This window comes from Protopterus annectens, chromosome 7.part0 (genome assembly GCF_019279795.1).
Source record: "Protopterus annectens isolate FY-2018-M chromosome 7.part0, PAN1.0, whole genome shotgun sequence".
NCBI classification, from domain to species: domain Eukaryota; kingdom Metazoa; phylum Chordata; order Ceratodontiformes; family Protopteridae; genus Protopterus; species Protopterus annectens.
The window spans coordinates 809,781,492-809,806,048 of NC_056739.1; the positions used below are offsets into that span (position 1 = coordinate 809,781,492).

Genomic DNA, 24,557 nt, shown 5'->3' on the forward strand with positions numbered 1-24,557 from the left:
CAGCGGGGCTCCCAGGCCTGAGGATATCCCCTTCTGTGGTCCCCTAGTTTCCGAAGGGCCTTCAGAGTCCTTGCCTGAAGAGACCCCTAGGAAAAAGAGGTGTAAGAGGAAGCACGTGGACTCCCCAGACGAGTCCGTCATCTCAGACACCGATCCGGATGATGCGGAAGGGTCCCCTAAGTTGTCCTCTGATGATGTCTCGTTCTCGGATATACTAGAGATCTTGAGACAAAGGGGCGACTGGCCTTCTAAGACCCCTTCCGCGGAAGAGTCAGTGTTCCTCAAGGCCTTCAGAGCCCAGCCCTCAGCCTCCTGGGTATCCCCACCCTTCGACGAGTTACTGGACATTATTTGTCGAAGGGTGTGGGAACATCCTGATTCTGTGGAGCCTGTCCCCACTCGCCCCAATAAATTCTTGTCTGCACCCCCCGATAAGCAATTTCTCACTAAAGGAGTTCCAGTAGATGCTATGGTGGTGGCATTGGCCACTCAACAGGATGTGGCGGAGGCTTCGACGTCTATCCATCTGCTTAACAAGGAATCTAGGAGCATGGATAGGTACGGGAAGCGTACCCTATCTTCAGCGACCTTTACTCTGCGGTCACTGAATTATTTGTGCCATTTCACAAGACTACAAAGGGATCTCGTGAAGGAGTTGGGAGATACCCTTTCGGGTAATGTGCCTGAGGCGTTGGCTCAGTCTGTCAATGCCCAGCTGTCAACCCTGTCGTCCGTCATCAACTCGTCCATGAGGCTCATTTCATATGCGGCTGAGGGGGCGGGTAGAGCAGCGAGTTCGGGCGTAGCCCTAAGAAGGCAGGCTTGGATGTGCTTGTGTCACTTTGCGGAGACTTTCAAGTCTTCATTCACAGATGCTCCCTTTGATGGGTCCTCCCTCTTTGGACCCAAGATGAAGGACACCCTCACTAGATGTGAGCAGGAGGGCAAGACCTTGTCTGCCGTCGGGCCCATTTTTCGCTTCCCACGAGACCTTATCCCAAGGCTCAGAGGGGAGGAAAGATGTGGTTCAAGAAATCGCAAAGGTCTTTCCCTGCTCATCAAGGTGAACCCCCCTCCAGAGGCAGGGGATGGGGGAATTATTCTGGAAGACGTCGCCCTAGAGGCGGTGGCGGCCCCCGCAACACAGGAGACCGCGAATCCTTTCGCGGTTCATCCTTCCAACGTCCCTGAGGGACGGCCCGACTGTGCATCTCCGGAGCCAGTCGGGGGTCGATTTTCGGAGCACCTGAAAGCCTGGGAGTCCATCACTCAGGATCAGTGGGTGCTCTGGATCATCGCCGGAGGTTACACCGTCCCTTTTATTCATCCTCCTCCCCCTCCCAGGAAAATCCCGGACGTTCCACCCAGTCAAAGGGTTCAAGCAGCCACAGAAGTAGTAAAGCTGCTGGAAAAAAGAGTCATCCAGCCAGTCCCCGAAGGCCAAGCCGGATTAGGGCTCTACTCAAGATTATTTTTGGTGCCAAAAAGAACAGGGGACTTGAGACCTATTCTGGATCTCACCCGTCTCAACTGCCTCGTAAAGAAGTCCAAGTTCTGGATGGTCACGCTACAATCCATCTTCCCTTTGCTGGAAGAGGGAGTCTGGATGTGCTCCATCGATCTCAAGGACGCCTATTATCACATCAAGATTGACAAGGCATCCAGGGTTCATTTACGCTTCCGCCTGGGAACCAGTCACTACCAGTTTCGAGCCCTGCCCTTTGGTCTCACCACAGCCCCCAGGGTGTTTACCAAGTGCCTGGCAGTGGTAACGGCTCACCTGAGGCGTCTTGGATTCCAGGTGTTTCCGTATCTAGACGACTGGCTCCTCACTGCTCCCACCAAACATCTGCTCACTCAGGCTGTGACTACTACCATCGAATTGGGTCAATTGCTAGGCATAACATTCAACTGGGAAAAGTCTGTATTGCTGCCATCACAGCGTGTTGCCTTTATAGGCGCAGAGCTAGACTCTATAGAAATGCGAGCCTACCTCCCAACAGAAAGGATAAGGATTTTACAGAACCAAGTCTAGGAACTATTGCCCCGTCGGAAAGCTCCGGCCAGGTTAGTCCTGCAACTCTTAGGATCCATGGCAGCCTCCATTCTATTAGTTCCGCTGGCAAGACTTCACATGCGGATTCTACAGTGGCTCCTATCGAGCCAATGGTCCTTCCAGGAACTCCCGTTGTCTCACCCGATTATTATCATGGACACGTGTCGCCGGGATCTGCACAGGTGGCTTCTCTCCTCCAACCTGAACGTGGGCAAATCCTTCTACCCTCCCTCTCCCGTTGCCACAGTGACCATAGATGCCTCCCAGATAGGGTGGGGGGGCATTATCTGGGCAGGACTGTCCAAGGCACTTGGCAAGATCACGAGACTCGCCTACATATCAATGTCCTGGAAATGAGAGCGGTGCTTCTAGCGTTGCAGGCACTACACGGCTCTCTCCCACTGGGGACGATTGCGATTCTGTCTGACAATATGTCAGTGGTTTGGTACCTCAACAAACAGGGAGGAACCAGGTCTTACCCCCTTTGCAGAGAAGCCGTGAGAGTGTGGGAATGGGCGATTGCTTCCCAGAGGTTTCTAGTGGCAACGCACATTCCCAGGAAATCCAATGTTATAGCAGACAGGCTGAGCAGGGACATCCTGATGCCCCACGAATGGTCCCTGAACGATCAAGTGGCGGATCGGATCTTTGCCCGGTGGGGGTTGCCTTGCTGTGACCTTTTCGCCAGTCCCCTGAATGCGAAGTGCAACAACTACTTCTTCTTGATCCCTGCTCAAGGGAAAGAACCCAGGGATGCGCTGGTTCACAAATGGTCCTCCGGTCTGCTTTACGCCTTCCCTTCACTTCCTCTACTGCCCAGACTGATTCAGAAGGCGATTCGTCTGGGGAGCACCATAATCTTGATAGCCCCATTCTGGCCCCGTCAAGTGTGGTTTCCATTCCTGCGGAAGTATGCGGTGGACAGTCCCTGGATCCTGGATCTGATTACGGACCTCCTGACTCATCAGTTGGGGCAGACCCATCCATCCTTACGAACTCTCAAGCTGGTGGCTTGGTTGCTCCGCTTCCAGCCTTAGTCAGGCAACATGCTTTTTCGCCTGAGGTGGTTCGAATATTGTCCTCTTCGCATAAGCCCTCTACCAAGAGTATTTATTTTAGCAAATGGAAGAGATTTGCTCTTTGGGCCCAGCGGCATAACCTTGATCCCCTGACAGCCCCTGTTTCATCGGTTCTGGACTTTTTGACTTTTCTTTTTACCCAAGGTTCTTCCGTTTCTAGGCTGAAGGTACAGTTAGCAGCAATTTCCAGTTACCATGTTGACTTTGACCCTTCACTCATGAGTCACAAATTGTGTAAGGCCTTTCTTAAAGGAGCGTGGATTCTTCGTCCCCCTATATCGCATCCAGTTTTGCCATGGGATTTGAATGTGGTCCTTGGTGCCTTGACGTCCCCTCCATTCGAACCAGCAACAACTTGTGAGAAAAAATTATTGTCATGGAAGACCGCATTTTTGGTAGCTATTACTTCGGCCAGAAGGGTTTCAGAACTTCAAGCCCTTTCTGCCAAGCCTCCTTATCTCATTTTCCATAAGGACAGAGTATCCCTGAGATTAAATCCATCTTTTCTTCCTAAAGTTTCTTCTGCTCTTTACCTTCAACAATCGATTGAGCTTCCAGTCTTCTTTCCCGATTTTTCCAACGATGCAGAATACAGATTTCACCAATTGGATGTGCATAGACAATTACGTTTCTATCTAGATAGGACGCAGCAGGACAGAAAATCAGATCAACTATTTGTTGCCTTTGCAGATAACAAAATTGGCAAACCAGTCACTAAGGCCACGATCGCCAGATGGATCAGGGATTGTGTGTCCTTCATTTATTCATCAACAGGAAGGTCCCTTCCATTCCCAGTTAGAGCTCATTCTACTAGGGCCATGGCAACTTCAACAGCTTTCCACGCCAGACTGTCTGTAGATGAAATTTGTGCTGCTGCCACTTGGTCTTCTCCACACACCTTTGTTTCTCATTACAAATTAGACTTGGCGTCCAGAGGTCGGGCGTCTTTTGGTTCCACAGTGCTAAGGAGTGTGTTCCAGTGAGCCTCCCAGGATTTAGATGCTAGGGACGCGGTCCCATCTGTTACAAATGTAGGCGAGATAGGATCGCACTACATCTTTTAGTTATGTACTTACCATAACGATAGATGTATGCGATCCATCTCGCCTACATTCGTATATACCCCCCCTCCTGCCCCCTACCTGCAGGATTTGGAGGAAATGCTTTGTGCGGTTTCCACTGAATGTCTTATTTCTTCTCTCTGGATCTCGTATCTCCATGAGTTGGGTGCATGTGAGGGAGAGTTTGTGTGGGGCAAACAAGATCTGGGGGCTTAGGTGTGGTGCATCCTGGGATAGAGGGGTTGGCCCAGTCAATCAGAGACTTAGCACTAGCGTATCGGCCGAGTCGGAGCCGTTTCTCGGCTCCGAGCCCATCTGTTACGAATGTAGGCGAGATGGATCGCATACATCTATCGTTATGGTAAGTACATAACTAAAAGTTCCGAATGGTCATACTACAGTCCATACTTCCCTTTTTTGGGAAAGACAATTGGATGTGCTCGACCGATCTCAAGGATGCGTACTACCACATAAAGATGGCCAGACCATCCAGCCAATCACTGTTAATTCTGAGCCCTGCCTTTTGGTCTCACTACAGCCCTCACAGTATTTACCAAGTGCATGGCAGTAGTCACAGCTCACCCGAGGCGTCTAGGATTCCAGTTGTTTCCGTACTTGGACGATTGGCTCTTTACCTCCACCACCAGGCATCAACTTCTTCAAGTGAGAGAGGCTACTCTGACACTCTGCAATCGGCTAGGCATTACAGTCAACTTCGAAAAGTCTGCCTTGTTGCCATCGCAGCATATCATTTTTATAGGGACAGAATTAGACACATCAACCACCACTCTTCGTCTTCCACCAGAAAGGGTTTGTATACTTCACCAACACATCACGTCCTTGGTATCAAAGAACAGAGCACCAGTTGTCGAGGTATTGAAAGTACTAGGATTGATGGCAGCAGCAATCTTGGCAATCCCGTTAGCAAGGATGCATATGAGGATTCTTCAATGGCTCCTATTCACGCAATGGTCTAACCAAGAACTTCCAATGAATCACACAATCCTGATAACGAATTCCTGCAAGAAGGATCTTCAGTGGTGGTTGACATCTCTTCATGTCACAATAGGACGTCCCTTCATGCTACCCCCTCCAGTTGCTACTGTGACCACGGATGCTTCCCTTATAGGGTGGGTGGGGGGGGGGGCATTTTCAGGGAAAGACTGCCCGAGGCACATGGACGGATCAATAATCACATCTGCATATCAATGTCCTGGAGATGAGAGCAATACTTCTAGCGTTGCATTACTTTCAGGACTCTCTTCCTCTAGGGACAATTGCAATACAGACAGACAGACAACATGTCAGTGGTCTGGTACCTGAACAAGCAAGGCGGGACCAAGTCTTACCCCTTTTGCCGAGAAGCCCTCAGAGTATGGCAGTGGGCAGTGTCATCCCAGCGCTTTCTGTTAGCAACGCACATCCAGGGCAAATCCAACATCATAGCGGACAAAATGAGCAGTGCAATTTTATTGCCCCATGAATGGTTCCTCAAACAAGAGATTGCGGACAGGATTTTCCACAAATGGGGCCAGCCTTCCTGCGACCTGTTTGCCACTCATATCAACAACAAATGCAGAAGCTATTTTGCCCTGATTCCCCCGCCATGTCAGTCCCCAAGGGATGCTCTTGTCCACGATTGGCCCTTGGGTCTCCTCTACGCATTTCCCCCAATTCCTCTGATACCTAGATTTTTACAGAAAGCAAAGTCGCTGGGACAGGCAATCATCCTTATAGCCCCTCATTGGCCTCGACAGATTTGGTTTCCGTTTCTTTACCATCATATTCTGGAAGACCCATGGATCCTGGACCCAGTTCTGGACTTATTGACACATCCGTCAGGGGATCTTCATCCATCATTGCAGACACTGAAGCTAACCGCTTGGCTGCTCCAATTCCCTGCATAGTCAGGCTTTATAATCTTTCCCATGACACTAGTCAAATTTTGTTGGCTTCCCATAAGCTTTCCACTAGAAAGTTGTATCATAGTAAGTGGAAGAGATTTTCCATTCGGGCTTCCTCCCATAATATTGACCCTTACCAAACGCCATTGTTTTCTATTTTACAATTCTTGACAGAAATTTTCAACAAAGGAGCAGCGGATGCTACGGTGCAGGTACAACTAGCTGTTATATCTAATTTCGATCTAGGGATGGATTGATTGAATATTATGGCTCACCGATTGTCTAAAGCTTTTCTAAAAGGTTCCTTTCACATGAGGCCTCCAGTGAAGACTCTTTATTCTCCCTGGAATTTGAATTTTATGTTATCTCGCATCATTCCTCCTCCCTTTGAGCCTGCATCATCTTGTGAGCTAAAATTTCTGTCGTGGAAAACTATCTTCCTAGTAGCCATCACTTCAGCCCGCAGAGTGTCAGAGCTCCAAGCCCTATCCATCAAGCCTCCTTATATGGTCTTTCATGCTGACAGAGTATCTCTCAGGACAAACCCATCCTTTTTGCCTAAAGTATGTTCAGAGATTAACATCAATCAAGTCATTGAGTTGCCTGTTTTCTTCCCTAATCACACCAACAAATTGGAATATATGTTGCACAAACTCAATGTTCACAGACAACATAGATTTTATTTAGACAAAACAAAAGAGATTAGGAAATCAGATCAGCTTTTTGTGTCTTTTTCTGAGGCCAGGAAAGGTAAACCAGTCGCCTAAACAACACTGTCTAAGTGGCTGTTGGATTGTATCACTTGCACTTATTCTTGTCATAACATGCCCTTGTCTAGTAAGGTGAAGGCTCATTCAACCAGAGCAGTTTCTATCTCTTCAGCCTTTCAAGCCAAATTGCCCCTAGACAGCATCTGTGCGGCAGCCACATGATCTAAACCTCACACTTTTATAACTCATTACAAAGTGGATAAGGCCTCCAGGGACAGGGCTATATTTGGTTCTACGGTTCTGAAGAGTGTACTTTCGTGAGCCACCCAAGTTTAGGGTGCTAGGGACACTACCCATCAGTGAAGAATGAACGGCGAGATTGAACAACTTCACATAAAGAAGTTATGTACTCACTATAACGTTCCATGTGAGTTGTTCCATCTCGCCTTCATTCTCACCTCCTTCCCCCTCCTGGCTAGCAGTTGACCTGGAGGCTGTCTTCATCCTGGTTTCTCAATGTGTTTTTATTCCTAGGCAGAATAATTATAGTATCTCTATATGGTACGCAGCAAACAAGATCTGAGGTAATTCCAGCAGTGCATTGTGGGATATGGGGTTGGGTCTCGAGCTACTGGAAAACTTTGAGCTTGCTTATTGGCCGTGTCGGAGCCTTGGATCGACTCCGAACCCATCAGTGAAGAATGAAAGCGAGATGGAACAACTCACATGGAACGTTATGGTGAGTACATAACTTCTTTTTCACCACAGCCATGTCCATCCTTTTCACAAAATCCACTACCATCTGACCTTCTGCATTCCTTTGTTTAACACCATACCTACACATCACTTCCTCATCCCCTCTGTTCCCTTCACCAACATGCCCATTGAAATCTGCTCCAATCACCACTTTCTCACCCTTGGGTACAGTCATCACCACTTCATCCAACTCACTCCAAAATGTTTCTTTCTCATCCATCGCACACCCAACTTGTGGAGCATATGCACTAACAACATTCATCATTACACCATCAATTTCCAACTTCATAAACATCACTCTGTCTGACACTCTTTTCACCTCCAAAACACTCTTAGCATACTGTTCCTTCAGGGTAACACCTGCACCATTTCTCCTCCCATCCACACCATGATAAAACAATTTGAACCCACCTCCGATACACCTAGCCTTACTCCCCTTCCATCTGGTCTCTTGCACACCCAATATACCAACCTTCCTTGTGTCCATCATATCAGCTAGCTCTCGCCCTATACCAGTTATACTGCCAACATTCAAAGTTCTGACCCTCACTACCACAGTCCTAGCCTTTCTCCTTTAAGTACCCTATTTAATTTTTCATAAGGACAGAGTGACTTTACACACTAATTCACCCTTTCTATTCAAAAAGTTGCGACAGATAACAACATAAACCAATCTATCAACTTACCAGAATTTTTTTCCCAATTTACAAAACAAAGGGGAATATACTCATCTGTTGGATGTTCATACAGTTGTGTTTTTATCTAGATGAACTAAATCTTTCAGAAGATTTGACCAGCTTTTTATATCTTTTTCATATGTCGAAAAAGGTAAACCAGTTGCTTAAACCACCCTTAGCTAAGCAGTTAAGGGACTGCATTTCATTTGTGTATGAATCCAAAGGTGCTTTTTTACCTCAACGAATCAAGGCTCATTCTACTAGATCAATGGCAACATCTCAAGCTTTTTGGGCTAAAGTTTCAATTGATAATATTTGTTCAGCTGCCTCATGGTCAAATTCTCACACCTTCATTTCCCACTACCAATTAGATATTGTGTCTAGAAACAGAGCTGCTTTTGGTAATGCAGTGCTCTGGAATATCCTTCCATGAAGGCCACCCTGGGTTATTGTAGCTGACGACTCTGTCCCACAGGTAAAGGAAAAATGAAAATGACAACATCAGATAAAGAAGTTATGTACTTACCATAACGTTCCATCTGTGTTGTCCTTTTTCATTCTTCCTCGACCTTCCCTCCCTCCTTCCCCCTATCCATCTAGTCAATGACCTGATGGATATGCTTATAGGAACTTCTGTTCTTGTTGAGCTTGTTGTTTTTTCTCTACTCTTTTTTAATAAATTTTCAGAATTTATGTACCTTGTCTACATTATGGTATAATTGGTAAGCATGGTAGCAGCAAATTTGATCTGAGGTACCGGGGGGGGGGGGGGTTGAGGCATTATGGGTAAGGGAGGAGCTTAATCTTCAGAGCCTAATATTTTGAAAGTGGCTAAATTGGATCCAAAACCCATGCGTCAAGGAAGAATGAAAAAGGACAACATAGATGTACCATTATGGTAAGTACATAACTTCTTTTTTTAACTGCCTGACAGAATTTTCTTAGTTGGCTTAGGTATATAGTTAATATCTTTCTGACACATTTAGCTTTAGGATAGCTGATGCATATTATTATGTAATATTTTAGCTGCAGATATTCATTGTCTCTGTATTATTGGGTTCTTCTAGTCTAACCATGACTTATCTCTGTTTTGGAACAGTTGTTCCTATATTGCTCTCTCTGTCTGTTTCGACTGTGGGGTTATCCACCCTTGTGGCAGATCTGCTCCAGCAACTTTTCCACTCAGATGCTTCTGTAGTGCTTGAGCACCTCTCCTTCCCTCTTCCACAATGCAGTGTTGTCCTGCTATCACTCAGATCTCATTTACCACCATCCACTCTAGACACAAGTCCTCCAGTGCTCATCTGCAGTTGTGTAAATAAGTGTATTGTTTTGTCTTTTGCAGCTTTTATTCCAAACAAAAGTGTATATGTAGTGTATCTGTGTGCATTTATTTATTTGTATTTATATACATACACATAGACACACACATGTGTGTATATGTATATATATATATATATATATATACACACACACACACACACACACACACACACACACACACACACACACACACACACACACAAACACACACACACACACACACACACACACATATATATAATATATATATATATATATATATATATATATATATATATATATATATATATATTTATATCTATATCTATGGGTCTACTTCGTTTGTACGAAGTTTCAGTACTTCGAAACCCACTTGGTCAAACCCAGTTGTTCGAAATACCGAAACTTCGAAAACGGAGTATGGAGATCACAATACAGCGTGTAATGGGAATATTCCCTTGTCTTTGCTGTAATGCTATCTTGCAGTTGGTATATTGAAGTAGGGGGGCACAGCCCCCCCCATATGGGGGGTGCAGGGGGGGGCTTGCCCCCTGCAAAACATGTTTTCTGTATGTTTTTTTTCTTTAGTCAGCTGATCCGGCTACTAGGTTTCAGCGAAAGTGCACTTTCGTTGAAATGCACTTTCGCTGAAGTAGGCATCTACTTTGTTTGTTCAATGTAATGTATTTTCGATCAAACAAAGTAGATCCATATATATATATATATATATATATATATATATATATATATATATATATGTAGCGAGTTTAGATTTACAAAGAATGTTTACTTCTTTCCTTGCATCTTTATCTGAGGCCTACCCAAGCCTGTAGTATTTCTGCTCAACCTTTTTTGACAGAAAATTTGATTATTTCTAAGATTTCCTTCATCTTTCCTATTCCAGGTATTTTAATTTTTTTCGATCACCATATTTATTTATTTATTTGTGTAATAAAATTGTTAAAATCATCATAGATCATGAGAATGCTTTGTGCTTCCAAAAATACTCAAAATGTGGATAGAAGACAGTCTCAGAACACACCTATATTATGTGCCTAGAGGTGGAACACTCTTAATTCACTGTGAGATGCATAACTCTTTTGGTCCTTCTTCCCTCACAGATAGAAAGAACAAGTTGATTTTCAAAGGCTTCCTCCTAGCCATAGTGGGAGACTTGGACAATAGCCACTGAGAAGTTACTATCAGAGGTGAGCTCCAGGATACATCCTCATAACAGGGAGACTAGGATGATGGACAATTTTGGAAAGTGGGTCTATGTCTTAGGATCCTTTTCTTCTTAGGGAGGTTAAATTACATATCACATATGACCCAGTTTTACAGGAACTTACCTTAATAGACCTTGGATTCTTTCAGGATGTCTCCCACTTCAGAGGCAAGGAAACAAATGGAAACTCATTTGTGTACTATGTTGTTGGTCAGAAACATGTCCATGAGACAGCAGATGAAACAGCATTTTTACACACTACCATGCCTGACGGAGCTTGCGCAACTTTGCAGACAACTTTAAAGCATCCTGCATCAGTTTGCCTTAAGCTGGATTGTCCCTATTCAGTCTCAGAATTAAAGAAATGTTACTGAAGAGTGAGCAGGAAAGAAAAAAAACATTGCCTGCAGAGGGAGAACATTTGAAACTTCTCAAAGGCCCTTCTCATGGATCAGGGCCAGTGTTAATATTTTAGGGGCTGCCAGCAATTTTCAAGGTGGAGGCCCCCCTACAGATATTTCCATTCTAAGTATCACAGTGTTGCTGCTACCCCTTTTGAACAACCAATGTTAAGTTGTCAATCTCGCCTTCATTCTTGCTTGATGGGTTCGGATCCGATCCCTCGGCTCCGACTCGGCACTTGCTAAGCTCGAGAGTCACTTTTACCAGCTCGAGGCAGCCCCATATCCCATGATGCAAGGCGGTAAGTACCCAGATCTCGTTTGCCGCTTCGCTAATGAGGTCCTCCTTTTACCAGCTCCTGGTAAGTGATTTGCTACTTTTCTATTTTAGCCCCCTTTAATAAAAAAACCCTTTATTATTAGTTTTTATTTAGTTTTAAACATTTTCTGACAGAAAATTCCCTGTCTCTTCTAATTTTTTTAGTCAAACTTTACCCATCCCATCCCCCCCCTGTTAGGGTGTGTGTGTGTGTTTCTAGTTATACCTTTTTGGTATATTTAATTTAATTTCTTTGACTGGTGTGTGTGTGTGTTTGTGTTACACCATGTCAAAAGAAAGGGTCTCAGGCTTTAAGAAGTGTGACTCGTGCTGTCAGAAGATGTCTCTGACAGACGGTCACACTTCTTGCCTGTATTGCCTGGGGCCTCTTCACCTGCAGGACTCCTGTGCTATATGTCATTCTTTCAGCCAGAGAGTCCTGCAGGAAAGAAGAAATAAATTAATACTCAGGGGCCTTCTTAAGCCGGAGGGCTCTCCGGCTAAGTCGGCTCCATCCAAGACTGCCAAGTCTTCCAAGGCCCAGGCTTCTGTGTCAAAGCCTGCGGCCTCGGCTCCGACTCGTTCTGAGTCGAGATCGGCTCCGGCTGGAGCCGATTCTGGCTTAACTAAGCCTTCGGCACCGATGGCTATCGGTGCCGATTCTGCATCGACCACTTCGGTGTCGGCTCCGATCGGTTCCGACCACCATGTGGCTCAGGCATCGGTGTCGGCTCCGATCGGCTCCGACACCGTTACTTTTGTGGCTGTATCGGCTCCGGCTGGAGCCGATACATCAAGGCTACCTGTCGGCTCCGATAAGTTGTCGGCTCCGACAGGTTCTATAGTTTCATCGGTTCCGATGGCTCCTCCGAGGAAGAGGTCGAGGTCTCCTTCCTTGGAGCCGATACTTTCGGCTCTGGCTTCGCCTCTCCTCTCGGAACGGAGCCATCGGAGCCGATCTTCAAGGTCATCCAGGCTTTCTGACCATGACTTGGAGAGAGTGGTCAGTAGATTACTTAAGTCACAGGCACTGGCCCAAATGTTACATAGTCCGTCTCAACAGACGACTATTGGTCCACACCGCGTTGCAGTTCCTCCTTCAACTCTACCCCAGAGCTTGGAGTGTGCTGTGTTGGCCCAACCCAGAGACATTCACAGTGACTGGCATTTAAGTGAAACAGTGTCATTACAACAATCTTATGCGCAAAAATGGCCTTATGTGAAATGAGGCTGTAGGCAAAGAAGTTCCATGGTGCCTCCTTATTGCCCCGTCCTCCAAACCATCCTCCAGTATTCTCCCATGGCTCCCCCATCTTGGCCTCCCCACAACATCCAGATTACTTTCTCTTCCTTATCTTACATTCTGTCTTACTCTGTTGCTTGTTCCTACATGCTTTCAACACATCCTACCTGGTGAGTAAAATTGGTTTACCATAGTTATGCAGGAAATAACTGAATTATGCGAGTGGGTGTATTTTACAGCCCTTTGTTTTAAACAACCTTTTCATCCAATAATGTCCTGAACAAAAATCATAACTAAGGAACACAATTCAGGTATATTCTTTTATTTTACTTTTCACGCATCCGTTCAAAACCCTAACTGGCCAAGAGCACACTTTACTAACGCTGCAAGAAATAATTGAATGAAGCTGGGGGTCTAGGAACTGCCAGACCCTGCAAAGCCATGGGGTTATAGATGCTTGAAATGCATTTTAGAGTATTTTTTCTAACCTTTTAATCCAACCATGCTCTGAAAAAAATAATGAGTAAGGAAAGAAATTCAGTCCTTTTTTTCTGTCAAGTTGTATCCAAGGCTTGATGTTTAAAGCTGGCAAAATAGTACTTCAGAATAAACTGAGAAGGCAAATAAATACATCTTATTTGTGAATAGTATCAGCCTTCCCTATACCCTGAAAAATGGTCACCTTCTGCATATCCCTCTTTTGTTAGGCTGAGATGAAAGTGAAGTCACAAATAGCCATAATATCATTTAGTTCAAGTGCTGCTGTGATATACATAGAGCATGCCACCTTGCCCCTTCTTCCAAAAAGGCAGTCACTTTCTGTGTACCCCTCTGATGTCAGGCTAAAATGAAACAAAGAGCCAACAGAACATAGTAGCATATTTCAACCTTTTGCTGTCAAACATATATAGACAGCTTGCTTCCATTTTCCCCACGTCCAAAAGTCCACTATATGATTCTGATATTTGATTGTAAAAAAGTGAAAGAAAAAATAATGATCACAATACTGTATTCCAACTTGTTAGTCCTAAGCATTGTGTCCCTTTCACAAACTATGTTGACCTTCTATACCTATTTCTGAGGTTTGTGAGAAAAGTTAAAGAAATAAAGATCATACTGTCTACAGCTTCAATTTGCTCTTCCCGACAGTTTCAGTTGCAACAGATAATATTCACACAAAGTTAGATGAACTTGATTCTAAATTGTTAAAGCTGAAAAAACTACAAGTTGAGAACGTTTATTTTTCTGAAGCCATTAAAGTTAATCAAGATCCAAAGGGTCTTCGGTTATGGAGATTTCCAACTGACTTGTTAAAGGACTCCCCAGTCCATCACAACCTGTTGGCTATATTTGACCAACATGGTTGTGAATATACGGAGTTACTTTTAAAACATAATCAAAAACTTATTGAGATATTGACTGTGGAGACGCAACAGTTGGAACAACTTATTAACACAGATGTTGATTACCTCTGTTATAAATTTGACCATGCTCGGATTTTTTCAAGCATTGATTTTCAGATTGAAAAATTAAGAACCAAAAAGTTAAGAAATTAGCAAGGGATTGTTTGGCTTATCAGGACCTTTCAACTTATTCAGACCTGCCACTTTCTCAAGCATGGGGGTATAAATCATTCTGGTCTTTCTCATGAGACAGGTATGGTGGGACATTCTGAGGGACAAACCTCTAGTAGTGAACCATATAATAATGGGCCTGCTCCTGTTAATTACAATCACAATAGTAATGTGGATTTTTCTACCCTCAGATGGTCAGAGAGATTAAAACACAAGCAACAGTTCAGTCAAGTGCAGAAAAACACGGCAGTCAACCTTCCATCAGACGGATCAGCACAGGAAACCCTCACCCCAGGCAACATCAATGGAAGAACAAGAGCCAAACCCCCCTCAGACTTATGTTTTTCTAATACAGAGTGTGCTTTGGACTTTAATAATGGTAATTCAGTGGATAATGTAAGAGGTTTTTCTGGCTGTGAAATCATTTCCAATAAAGATGCTGATTTTCATATTTTTAATTTTAGGAGATTTGTTTTTGATTCAACTTCTATTCAATTAGTAGCAAAGGGGATGATGTTAATTCCCTCCTAGCATGCTGATATTGCCCATTTTTTGGTCGATTTGAAATATTTTGGAAGTTGAATTTTAGTGTACTGTTTAAGGAACTTTCACCAGTCTCTGATGGTTTACGAATCTCGAACACCTTTAATCCTCCACTAAACCCCACTCTACAATTATTTTATTGGATGTGTGAACTGGATATTAGAAAATCGATTAATAAGAGGCAAACTTTTGACAAAGGGAAATTAAACTTATGTGAACGTACTATACTAAAAGGCATAACTAAGTCTAGTTTGAGGTTTGTGAAATCGGATAAGGGAGGAGGGTTGGTTGTAATGACACAGGATGACTGCAACCAATGATTGAACTGTATATTGGCAAAAAGTGTATATGAATGTGCCTTTCTGAATGAAGTCAGTCAAGCTTATAGGAGAGTTGGAGTGCTATTGATGACTTGTTTATTGAGGGGAGTATTTGCATCGAGGAGTTTGTACTCACATTTGTTTATTACCAAATTATTTAAATATTTCTGCCCCATTTATACCCACCCTGTTTGGAATTCCAAAAATCCACAAGGATGTGGACAACCGACCGATGAGACTGATAGTTGACATTAGGGGGTCTATTACACAAGTTTGTGCCAAGTTCGTGGATTACAAACTTAAGGTCATTTTACCACAAGAATCACAAGAATGTAAAGACTCATGGGACTTTTTAAAAAAGATTAATTACATCGAATTTCACAACAAGGACATCTTAGTTACTATAGATTTCAAAGACGTATTCACTGTGATCCCTCACAATGTCAGTTTGACTTGGTTTACAGAATGTTTGGAACAGAAAGGGTAGCTTCAGGTCTTATCAACATTTTAGAAGTTTTACTTGAAGTGGTGTTGTATAATAACTTCATCCGGTATAATGGAAAATATTATCATCAAACAAAAGGTGTCGCTATGGGGGCTAACTGTAGGTCGATTTATGCCAACATAGTTATGGCAAAATGGGAAAGGTCCTTTGTGCTAAAGGGCCCTTTTATACATTTTATTTGTCTTTATACGAGATATCTGGATTATTTATTTTTGGATTTGACTGGTCCACTTGATACATTCAATGATTTTTTTTGTTTACATTAACCATAGTATGGAGTTTTTGAATTTCACTTTTCAAATGAATTATAATAGGATTTCCTATTTGGACGTCTTGCTTGAAAAGGATACCACCAAATCTTGTTATTTTTCTAGGATTTACTATAAAGCCACATAGTCTTAATTCGTTTTTTACATTTTTCAGGTTCCCACCCCCATCTCAAAAGAGATTGGTGGTTACAGGTCAGTTTATAAGGGCTGCAAGAATGGTCTCTTATGACCAAGATTTTATGGAAGAATGTAATTTATTGGAATTAATGTTTATTAAGAAGGGGTACCCAGGTGCTCTGGTGATTGAACTAAGAAGTCATCTCAAAAAGGAAAAGGAAGTTTTACATTCCCTTATTGTGTGGAAATACCTGAGGGAATTATACTATTTTTGCTCGTAATAGCATAGAGGTTGGTTTGTACTCACATTCCATTATTGCCAATTTCAGCATTAACAGTAATGTGGTTAGGTGGGTCCTTAATAAGAACTGGCTTTTACTGAGGGAAAGTTCAGACTTTCATAATTTAGTGCCAGAAAAGCATACAACTGTCTTCTGGAAAGAAAGGAACCTTAAGAATATTAGAAGGAGCATCTAGGAAGAAAGTATGGACTAATGAAGTGAATAAGTGCGGCCATTGTAAATTTTGTAAATGGATTCACGTTGGTTATTTCTTCACTGTTAGAGAAAAGTCTTTCCCAATAAATGGGGAAATTTGACTGTTGGAGAAGTGGATTAATCTGTGTTGCATTATTCCAAGGCTGTTCTTGTTTTTATTAGGCAAGATGAACGTATGCTTAAAGATCATAAGTATGAAGATTTATATGATTTCATTTAAATAAATCAACTAATGCCTTAGCCAAACATATCATAAACTTTAAGGACCATTCCTTTACATTTGCAGTGGTGGAACAATTGCCAAAAAATCCGAGGAGTGGTCCTTGGCATCTTGTTCTTGAATTAAGAGAGCTTTACTGGCAATTGGTTTTAAATGCAGACCACTGGCAAGGTCTTAATGAAACCACCTCTATTGTAAGTGTATTTAAACTTAATTTCTTACGTAGATAGCTTAATATATATCTTATATAGTACTTTTTTTCATCTGTTTTTTGTCATGTCTTGTGTTTTTGGGGGGCAGTGTGTTGTACTTTATTTTTATCAAGTTAGATAACCTTGTATGGTAGTCTTTTATTTTATTTTTTATTTTTAAGCCTATCACGTTAATTACTTTTCTTTAGTGGTATTTTTAAATGTGTCATGTGACCACTTGGATAGAGTATATTAAGTGGATTATTGGTTCGTGGGATCATCTGAAGAAGTCTTGGGATATTGTCAAGATGAAAGTGTTTATCTGTATGTTTTTATCCTTAGTATTATCCCTGTGGTGTAATTTTGTTTTTTTATTAAACAGTTTAAATGAAAGTCCATGACACTTGTGTTTGAATTGTGGAAGCTCTCTCTCTCTTTGACATGTTTGTGTTTTTCATGCCTCCTTTTTCCCCACCTCCAAAAGGTTCTATATACTTCTGATGTGTGATTGTAAAAAAGTGAAAAAAAAATAATGATCACAATAGTGTATTCCAACTTGTTAGTCCTAAGCATTATGTTTCTCTTTCACAAACTATGTTGACCTTCATTACCTATTTCTGAGGTTTGTGAGAAAAAGTAAAGAAATAAAGACAATACTGTACACAGCTTCAGCAGAAGCTTAAACATTTTCTGTGTACACTTCTAAGATATGATTTTGTGTCTTTCGGCTTTTCCTGGTTAGGGGTTGCCACAGCGGAACTCTGGTCGCTAATGATTGGCAGTTGATTTTTACATACCGGCTTGCCAGGCCTGACGCACAACCTTCAACGAAGGTACGCCCATTCACGCATGTCTCCACGCAGAAGACGCTCTAGCTGAGAATCGAACCGGGCAGCGTCTTACTATGAGGCGACAACGCTACCGCAGCACCACCACTGCGGGTCATACTTAGCTTATTTGGGTGCTGGGAACAGTTTGACCATTATTTCCTTAATTTTCCTGACTACTTCTAAGATATGATAGTGAGGAAAATTAAGGAAATAATGGTCAGACTGTTCCCAGCACCCAAATAAGCTATAATAATCTTCTGAGCATGCCACCAAGCAAGGCTGATCTTAGAATAAGTGCATTTCAGGTCAGAGGCCACTAGTAAGTCTATGTCAGAATTAACTTATACAGTCTGTGATTTGGGACCACCAGACTAACATAAACTCTAAGGGTCTGGATCTTCTGTGATGCATGTAATACCTTACTTTTCAAAGATAACAACTTATAGCTTGCTACTATATATATTTTCTGAAGGGTACAAAGTCTGACACTCAGATGTCAGTATTATTTAGTAACTGCAACCTTCAGTGATTTACCAAAAAAATACAAACTTTGCTTAGAACCAACCTAAAATATATAACAAGAAATGTTCTGTGAAATTATGGACAGTTGAGATAAATGAGTATCTGGTTGCCTATAAGCCTGGGATTAAAAAAAATCTTGCCTGCAACACACCACATTATGCTGCTTAGATTCATCTCATCCACACCATTCTTTCTAAGACCCTAAGCATACCGTCACAGTAGCAATAGCTATGAACTGCTGCTGCAGCCATTACTGCCTATCTTTCAAAATTTCCTGGATTTCTGTTTGGTCCCACCCACCATGATATAGACAACAAATCATAGAGCAAAGGCTGTGTGATCAATTGTATAGATCAGGGCAGGACTGAGCAAAAAGCCCAGAAATTAAGTGTTCAGGATTTTACTTGTAGGCATAAGATGATGCTACTTCAAAGAGCCATAGTGTTGATGCAGCTTGATGAAAAAGAAAGAGGTGAAAGAGAAGTCAGAAAAGCACTCCTGACTGAGTGGTTGCCCAGGAGACTGCCTAGGTCACTTATGCTTAAGGCTATTCATGCTTATGCTTAAGGCTATTCATGCCTATTTTCCTCTATGTAACTATGTCTCAAAGAGGATCAGTGTCTCTCTCTCTCTCACACACACACACACGCGCGCGCGCACACTGGCAATTAGCTGCAATGCTGCTACACTGTGGGAAGTCTCTGCACCACATCAGGTTAGCCAGCAACATCAAGTGGGTCAATTATACAAGCACATTAACTATGGCATGTAGATACAGTGCTGATAAAAGAAGTCTATATATTATTGAGTTAGTCAGTCCCATACAGAATCATTCACACACACCCAGTCAAAGACACTGACTGGTGTTTAGTAGCAGTGTTTTTACATTACAAGGCTCTGTACCACATTAAGGTAGCCAGTCCAACAGTCATAGCCATATTCAGTCACCCACATTTACAAAGTAGTATACAGCTTTGCACAGCCATATGCTCCCACATACGAACTCTCACATAGCCACATGATCACCTACAAACCCACTCAGCCACATGCACCCACATGAAGACCTGTACTACCACATTCAGGTACGTGCAAAACACAGAAATAAACATACACCCACCCAGAAATGTAGACTCAGATATACACAGCTACTCAGTTCAGACGCCTACAAGCTCAGATCTTGCACACTCATTTTCACAGGCATATAAAAAAAAGACACAGACTCTACACAAGTAGTTAGAGTGAAAACAATTGACAATAAACTGTCACTGATTAGTTTGAAATGAGACAAAAAAATGGTCACCCAGTATCAAAGAAACATTGCTCTTAATCTTCCATCACCAAAATGTGGATTATCTCACATATTGTGGAACAAGCAAGTAAAATGTGGAACACTTGCTAACAACTTTGAATGAATAAAATGTGGAGCACTTACTAATATCTTTAACAGGGAAGCTCACAGTGTGGCTAATAACTGATCTGATATTGTCTATTTCATTATTCCTCACGATATTTTTTAGGATCTGCAATCGGATCCATCTGGCCATTCCAAACACTGTTGCTTTAAGTCTCAAGCTCCTCCCACTCCCACAATGCCCTGCACCAGTCCCAGCTCTTCAGATCTCATTTTACCGCCTTCCTGGGTAGACGCGATTACCAAGAGTCTTGAACTTCCTTCTAAGATAAGTTAAATTTTTGGTCTAATCTAATCTAGTTTCTTCTCTTTCCTTATAGTCTAGTTTTTCTATTATTACATTATCTCTTTCTTCACCTCCCCTCCCAACATACTTTTTAGTAGGGTAGTTTTTAAGCTTTCCCTGTATCTTTTCATTAATTGTCTTTTCCTGCAGTTGTTTTATGGTTGTGTAGCTGTTTGTCCCCTTATGCTAGTGTGTGTGTGTGTGTGTGTGTGTGTGTGTGTGTGTGTGTGTGTGTGTGTGTGTGTGTGTGTGTGTGTGTGTGTGTACATGCTTGGGCCACTAGCTTTACCATGACAGACAAAACTATGGGTTTTAAACGATGCATCTCTTGTGGGCATAAAATCCCAAATTCGGATGCCCACAGGAGGTGTGTCTACCGTTTGGGTGCATCTCACTTGGACCAAGAGTGTGAAGTGTGCGTGGGATTCAACCTCTGCGCCTTAACAGAGTGCCACAATAAACTGATTTTGAGAGGGCTTTTACCCTCATCTGGAGCTCAGACAACAGGTAAACCCAGCATGTCTGAAGAACCCAAGAAGTGTCTCCTGACAGTCTCCCTGGGGGTTTGGTTTCAGTTCCTGAAAAATGACCAAAGTTGTCAGATCCGCTTTTTCTAATCAAAAGAAGCCTTCATCAGAGCAGAGGAGCTCCTCGGATCTGACATCTCATTTCATCAAATTTGCCTTCTCCTCGGACCTGACCTGCTTTGGATCCTAAGACATCGGATCCTAAGGCTCAGTCGGATCCAGTGGAAGTGGTCCTTATCCACAGTTCACCATCTCCATCCAAATCTTTCTCATATGCAAAGATGTCCGATCTGAGGTCTAGGAGCCACATACTAAGGCATGGGAAGTCTCCTTGTCTGGCCAGGTCTGACCATTCATCAGTTTCTTCCAGGTCCTCTAGGCTTTCCTGATCTGAGATGGACAGGATGATCCAGAGTTTGCTCAAGGCTCAGATCAAGATGGCACTTTTACAATCTCCGACCCATCTTGGAACTGTGAGAGGCCCGTCACCTGTTATACCAGCTCCTCTACTGATCCAACAACTTGATTCGGAACCTCAGGATCTGGATACCTTGAGAGAGATGTCGATGGAGCCATGGATGGTTCTTTTCTTGACTCCATCAGTGTCCCAGACTGACTCAGCTTTGAGACTCTCAGAGCAGGGTGTGTCCTGGACCAAAGGCATCAGCGCTGACTTTGCAGGGATGATTTTGGCTCTAGCTTGGTCAGATCTGTCTCTTTTCTTCAGGGATTCGGCCTTTGACAGTTCAGGGCCGGTGTTGTCTGGAGACTGTGAATCCGGGGTGATCTCTTCCATTTCTCCTGGGACTGTTTCAGCCTTGAGGGGGGAGGAAGAGAGTTCTCCTGGTTTGCCAGCCTTCCAGGTGGCAGAGAAGACATTCTCTAGGCCTGGAGATGCGTCCCCCCCAGATCCTAGGCAGTCTTCGTCTGGTCCGAGCCTTGATCCCACTCATCCTGTCTATGGTCAACCCATTCAGGAGGTCCTCCAGCCCACCATTCTACAGGGGGTCCCTTCCTCTTCCAAGTCCTACCCTAACTATCCCACAAAGGAGGTACATCAGAAGAGGATGTGCAAGAGGAAACATGTAGACTCCCTGTTGGACTCCTTGACTGAGGATACCAATTTCGATGAGGGAGAAGGATCCCCTTCGTCTCCGCCTGACATCTCCTTCGGAGATATCCTTGAGAGCCTAAAACAAAAGGGTGGATGGTCTTCTCAAACTCCTTTTTCTGAGGAATTGGTATTTATGGAGGTATTTGGAACAGGCCCATCTACCTCCTGGGTCACCCCACCGGTGGACAAGCTTATCAGTCTAGTTTCCCACTGGGCTTGGAAGGAGCCAGACACCGTGGAACCTATCCCCAAACGCACCAACAAGTTTCTTAGCCCTCTGGTGGATCGACCTCATTGGAGTAAGGGTATTCCAGTGGATGCCATTATAATGTTAGCGGCCACCAAGAAAAAGCTAACAGAACAGAGGTCCTCTGTCCACCCCCCAAACAAGGAGTCTTGGGTGCTGGACAGACACGGGAAAAGTGTCTATGCCTCAGCAACCTTTGTGCTGAGAGTGCTTAACTACTTGGCACACTTCACGACTCTTAAGAGGGACTTGGTCAAAGAACTCACCAACTCTCTATCAGATTGCATGTCGGAGGAAGACCTCACCAAGGTATCACCCCAACTGTTGACTCTTACTTCATTGTCCAGTTCTTTGATGAGGTTGATTTTCAGTACTGTGGAAGGGACCTCTTGAGCAGTTGGGTCAGGCATAGCCCTTAGGAGACATACCTGGTTGTGGCTTTGTGGGTTTGCATGACCATTTAAGGCGTCTTTCACCAGTGCTTCCTTCGATGAGTCTTCATTATTTGGACCATTGATTAAGGAAACACCCGCAGTCAACAAGAAGGAAAAACTGTCTGCTACTGGAATTAAGTTTTCTTTTCCTCAGAGGCCTTTTTCAAGGACCCAGCATATGGGGAAGAAAATATGGTTCAGAAGATCTCAGAGTTCTTTCCCAGACACTAATGAAGATTCTTCATTCAGAGGTAGAGTGTAATGATTTAATAACAGGTGGTGCCCTAGGGGCAGAGGGGGTCCACAAAATCAGGGCTTCAGAGAACTCTTCTCTGACAAGCCCTATCAGCTCACCTGAAGTGCTGCCCGGCTGTCCTACTCTGGAGGCAGTCAAGGGTAGACTATCATTGCACCCAAATGCCTGAACAAAACTAACAAATAATTCCTGGGTGCTAAACATAATTTCCAGAGGCTGCTACATTCCCGTTTTCCTTTATCCCCTACCTTCTGGAAAGAATCTCCCCAATGTTCCACCCAGTCAGGGGCAGCAGCCCTTACAAGAAGTTCAAAAACTTCTAGAAAAGAAGAGTTATCCAACAGGTCCCAACTGAATAACAAGGATGCGGAACTTATTCATGGTTTTTTTTTTTTTTGTGTGTGTGTCAAAAAAGACAGGGGGCCTAAGGCCTATATTGGAATTGAGCAGATTTAATTTATATGTCAAGAAGTCAAAGTTCTGCATGGTGATGGTTCAGTCCATGCACCAGGATGATTGGATGTGATCAATAGATCTCCACGATGAGTACTATCATATAAAGATTGACAGGTGCTCCAGAAGATATCTGCACTTTTGGCTGGGAGCCAGTCATTACCAATTCAGAGCACTACTTTTCAGACTCACCACAGCCCCCTGGGTGTTTACCAAAGGTATGTCAGTAGTGGCAGCTTACCTGAGAATGGAAGGATTCCAGGTATTTCTGTATTTAGACAATTGGCTCCTGATGGCACCATTGAGGCATCAACTGATTCTTGCCATCCAGTACCTGTTACAGATTTTCAGACATTTGATAATAATAATAATAAACTTGGCAAAGTCAGAAATAAAACTCTTGCAGATGACAGAGTTTGTAGGGACTCAGTTGAACACAGTCACTCAAATAGCATGCATGCCGTCTGTAAATTGAAGTCCTACTGAAGATACCCACACCCCCAGCAAGGTATGTTCTAACTGCGTTAGGTTCCATGTCGGCTGCCATACTCGTAGTTCCATTGGCAAGATTCTTCCTGAGAGTACTTCAGTGGATGCTGGCAGTTGAGTGCTCTATCCTGCATCATCCTTTACACACTCCTGTCAAGTTGACCTCTATATGCAGGCATCATCTCCAATGGTAGCTTCTATCGGATGACCTATATCTCGGCAGACCTTTTTCCCTTCTACCCACAATGGTCAGAGTGACCACAGATGCTTCCTTGTTGGGGTTAGGGGGTACTTCGAAGGAAGATTGGCCCAAGACACATGGTCCTCAACAGAGAACAAATTGCACATAAATGTTCTAGAGATGAGAGCAGTCCTTCTGATGTTGCAAGCCTTCCAAGACTGCATGCCTGTAGGAATGATAGCAGTTCATTCAGACATGTCAGTAGTCTGGTGTATGAACAAACAGAAGGGAACCCAATCTTATCCTTTATGTAGAGATGCCATGAGAGTGTGGGAATGGGAGATCTCTTCAAACCGCTTTCTTATTGCAAAGCACATTCCCAGGGAGACCAGTGTTTTAGCAGAGAGGCTCAGCAGATCTATTTTGACTCTACACGAGTGGCCCCTAAGTCAATCAGTAGGGAATCAAATTTTCTGGCGATGGGGCCAACCTTGCTGTGACCTCATTGTATCTCCCTTGAATGTGAAATGCAGCAGGTACTTCACTGTGATCCCCCTAAAGGGATGCTCTGATTCATGATTGGCCTCCTGGTTTGCTGTACGGTTATCCCCTGATTCCATTAATTTCAAAGGTTCTTCAGATAGGCAGCAGGTTAAAGAGAACTCTAATCCTCATTGCCCCTTTCTGGCCTTGTCAGATATGGTTCCCCATCCTTCGGCCTCATGACAAATACCCACTATGGATACTGGACCCCAGACAGGATATGATTTCCCACCCATCAGAACCCCATCCCCCAAACATCAAGTCCCTAAGACTAACCGCTTGGTTTCTCCACTTT

The 24,557-nt window shown here is 43.5% G+C and overlaps 1 protein-coding gene across 1 annotated transcript in view; it reads left to right on the forward strand.

Annotated features, from left to right (window-relative positions):
- The window catches only part of ZCWPW1 (zinc finger CW-type and PWWP domain containing 1), a 2,385,176-nt gene that overhangs the window by 856,885 nt on the left and 1,503,734 nt on the right, over positions 1-24,557 (forward strand). The gene's annotated exons all lie outside the window — the stretch shown is intronic.